Source organism: Spermophilus citellus (genome assembly GCF_964194105.1).
Source record: "Spermophilus citellus genome assembly, chromosome: 11".
NCBI classification, from domain to species: Eukaryota; Metazoa; Chordata; class Mammalia; order Rodentia; family Sciuridae; genus Spermophilus; species Spermophilus citellus.
The window spans coordinates 69,738,094-69,742,803 of record NC_138192.1 but is presented as its reverse complement, the minus strand read 5'-3'; positions in this window follow the sequence as shown (position 1 = coordinate 69,742,803).

The following is a 4,710-nucleotide window of genomic DNA, read 5'->3' as shown; positions in this document are numbered from 1 at the left end:
GTGTTCCTTAAAATTAAGGAGTTGAAAAGGAGATATTTTTTCTCATAAAACTGTGACTAGGCATACACTGTAGTTTTTGAAAATTATGCAAAAGCAGCTAATTGTAACTTATTTCCAAGTGCATTTTTCTTATTTATATTCTAAAATGTCTATGTAGCACTGCTACAGAAATCCCATAATTCTCTTTCAAAGCACAATAGCTAGTGATACCAAAGATTATTGTCCAGATATAGAAGAAATGTTTACAGTGTGATGAAAATAATCTTCCTAGGAGAGTGATGTTTGTGTTCTGCACACTTGAGGGTCTGCATAGCTACATTCACACACTCAAGACTTAAAATATTTCCCCTAGTTTTGTGGGGTGATGGAGAAAACTTTGATACTGTATTTTTTTAACTACATAGAAATGGATCAATGAAGGCCAAACACTTGCCTTTGTATGCAAACCAGGAACTTTTTGTAGATCTAGAATTTGTAGATCTGTTATTTTAAAATGCAGGTAAAATGTTTCTGTCTTTGGTTTACTTATCTGTCAAAAATAGTACATGAATTTGAATAAGGAGAAAAATATTTTTAACACTTAAATTTCTTGGCAAATTTAAAACTATTTTGTAATCTGAAGTCTACTCTACCGGATGCACTTAAGTCTTCCCTAAATAGCTTTTCCTAAGTAACTATACTGTGTGTTTTCCCATTGTAATTTTAAAAAACTTCACAGATTATTATATGTTGATAAGGTGTCCTTTTCCTTCCTACTAGTCTTTTTTTATGTTACCAAAAAACACTAATCTTGAAGATTCATGATATTGAATTTCAAATGCAGAATACTTGACTGACTTAATGCTAAATTTTATGTTATTGATTTATTATAGATTGTTTTTGTAATGGATTTTTTTGTCAAAAGAGCCTTATTTTTATCTATGTGGAAAACACAATAAAATATCCAAAACACTATTGTAATCACTTGTTTAAGTTTTTTTCCTTTTCTAGATAAAATATGTAATTGACAGAAGGCAGGGGGGGGAGACAAAAATTTTTATATACTGAATTTCTAGGCCCCTATTATTTGTAGAGCCATCATATTTTCTTAAGAAAAATTCAAATTTTTGATGGGATTGGCATAAAAAATTGGAGAATGGAGAAAATGGTGTGTTAGGTATTTAGAAAATTTTACATGAATTTTTGATAACTTTGAGCATCCAATAGAATGATGTTTTTTACAATATTTCATGCTTACTTAAGACATGAAACACTTTTTTCTTTTTGGTAATTTTATATAGAGATATCTTATATTCTTATTCCACAGGTGGAATTTGATTGGCTTTGTATTTTAGGTGGTTGGCAGCCAGGCAGAGAATCAACTGTACAAAAGAAAACACTTCTTGATTATGGGTTTCATCTTCTCATTTATAACTTTAAACTTGCATGAAAGTCCTGCACTATTTGACTACAATGCCACCTTTTATTTCAGTTCAGCTAGCACTTATTATTATGTGTCTAACTTGGATCAGGAGTAAACATAGCAAGTCTTGTCTTTGCCTTTGAGCTGTGCCTCCTGGGGCAAAACTAAAGATAAATAATTCTGAAATAGTGAGTGCCAGTATGAAGTTACATTTTATGATGCAAATGGCAGCTCTCTATTCATATTTGATATTTCATTAATAAGCAAATATATTTCTCTATTATAGCTCATAATAATCTATGTTGTTAAATGAGTAGTAGGGCCCACTTACATGTGCAATTTTTATTTCTCTGTTGGTTATATTAGACATAAACATCCACTGCCAAATGCTTCTTATAAAGCTTGTTATGTCTCCAGAAATAATACAAAAAAAACCCCAATTTTTCAAAGATATCTTATAAATGAACTTAAGTAAAGTGTGTTTAGAACAACAAAACCAACTGAGGTCCTTCCATGTATCAGTCATATGTTGTCATATTGTGATCCAACTGAAATCTATTTAGATTAGTTGATTTTATTACGGCTGAGTTAAATGCATCCACAGGGAAAGTTCTTACCTGATATGGGAGCCTCAGGCTGTTGCTCAAGTGTCATATCAGTAATTTCATTAAAGATTGGCCCTTTGGGGTGGGTAGTGGCCTTTTTTAAAGTCTGAGTTTTGGAACAGTGCTAACAGGGAGTTATTTATGGAGCCTGGCTGCCATCCAACTGAACAATTTGAATGTACTCAAGTGTGAAATTGTGGAACTCTTGCTCAATTTGAAGCTGCCATGGCAAATGGTCTAGTTGCTACAGAAGACCTGGCACGTTGCCTTCATTCCAGAGCACCAAGTCCTCAGATCTCTGGGTGAGTAAGAGGCACTGCCAAACCTGCTCCGGTCAACCTGATGGGCAGTCTCACTGAAAGCTGAGATGTGACCACACAAATAGCCATAAGATAAAATAAGCTGCATGATAAAATTGGCTATTACTATGATCGATGATGACATATTTTAGGTTCCTTTTTTACTAGAGAATGGTCTTCATAGTTAAATAACAAAATATTATGTAAACCATCAAAACATAAGTGCAGCCAGGTGCCATAGGTTGAGTCAGGAGGATTGCAAGTTTGGGGTCAGCCTCAGCAACTTAGTAAAACTCGAAGCAATTTAAACCCTATCTCAAAGTAAAAACTTAAAACAGAAAGGTCTGGAGATTTAGCTCAGTGGTAAAGCACCCTGGTTCAATCTCCAGTTACCTCCCCACCCCCAAAAAAATGCAAAAAGGAAGGGAGCTTCTATTTCTGATAAAATAAATTTGAATAAGTTTGAATTTGACTTTTTAATTGAAATAAAAAACTTAGATTCTGAACTGAAATTGCTTTACAATTCACTTTAACGAAAACAAAAATAAATGCATCTTTAATGCAGGAAAGATATAAATTATAAATGATTCTTAAACTTTATTGTACACACCTGAAGAGCTTATTAAAATGCAAATTCTAATGATTAAGCCTGAGCGGAACTGATAATTCTGTATTTCTAATATGCTCTCAAGTAACATCAAGGGTTTGGTTCTGGAACCACATTTTGCTGCCTTCTGAATCAGTGCCTTAGCTTCTTTGAGACTACAGTGACTCCTACCATGCTTTGTATTCCTTATTACTTTAGGTATCACTGCAAGTTAATACCTATCATTCTTTATTGTCATTATGGTTTCCTGGCAGTTCCTACATCCTTTGTATATACTTAATTTGATAATTCCACTACTACAGACAACAAAAAAATAAGTCTTATAAAGCCTCATATGACATTTACATTCCAGTGTACCCTTACACTTAATAATAAGTGTAGTAAGTATAGATTTCTTGGTTGGAAATAAATATGTTGAAGGCCTGACTCCATCATTTTCTAAATCACAGTATTGAAAACTCTAATCCATTGATGATTCTTGATTCTTGGTTATTTATCATTATTTTTTTTTCTCTCTCTGAGTACTCACAGATCTTCTCTTTGCCCCAATATTCTGAAATTTCACAGGAAGTTTCCTAGTAGTACCCACATTACTATGCTCTTTAAGTACCCATGTCTTTAAATTCTGAAAAAAAAAAATTCAAATAGTTCTTAATTCTGTCTCTTTTGTATTCTCAGTATCTTTCTGGAAATCTTATTATATCAGCTCCCAAATATGTTGATTTACTATTCCGTTTGAGATGGGTAACTTTTCTCACCAATCTTCCATATCTTTGTCTTCTATTCCTATTTTCTAGGAAAGAAAATAAGGTGTTTTACATTTTTTTCCCTCAAAGCCTTCTACCAAATTATGTTTATATCATTTATAATTTCCAAGATCTCATTCTTATTTTCATAGTGCTTCTTGTATACTATTTTGCTATTATATGGACATATCTTTCTTTTTTTTTTATTGGATGTTCACAACTTTACAAAGCTCATGACAAATCATATTTCATAAATTAGAATCAGTTGGGTTATGAACTCCCATTTTTTCCCAAATACAGATTGCAGAATCACATCGGTTACACATCACATTTTTACATACTGCCATAATAGTGACTGTTGTATTCTGCTACTTTTCCTATCCTCTACTATCCCCCCTCCCCTCCCCTCCCATCTTCTCTCTCTACCCCATCTACTGTAATTCATTTCCCTCCATGTTTGTTATCCCATTCCCCTAGTAAACTCTTAAATGTAATTTTGTATAACAATGAGGGTCTCCCTCCATTTCCATGTGATTTCCCTTTTTTTTCTCCCTTTCCCTCCCGCCTCATGTCTCTGTTTAATGCTAATCTTTTCTTCCTGCTCTTCCTCCCTGTTCTGTTCTTAGTTGCTCTCATTATATCAAAGAAGACATTTGGTATTTGTTTTTTAGGGATTGGCTAGCTTCACTAAGCATAATCTGCTCTAGTGCCATCCTATATGGACATATCTTTCTTATCTTTCTAAGGATTTTAATGGTTATTTTCTTTGTCCTAACTTTCCATCTACTTTCATAGTTTGTTTTCTCCGACTGGTTTTTGTTTGTTTGTTTGTTTTTCTTCTATTGGGTTTACTCTCTGTATTTCAAAATGGATCCATTTCTCAAATGTCTTGTGATTCTTCATTGACTAACAGAGGGGCCTAGCCTACTTGATAAATCTTCTTAGATTCTCATAGTGTGGGCAGAGATTTTTTGACTGTGGTCTTCCCAAATAGTGACCAGATTGGGTCTCTTGTACTGCAAAACTAAATGACAGGTTAAATCCCCAGAGA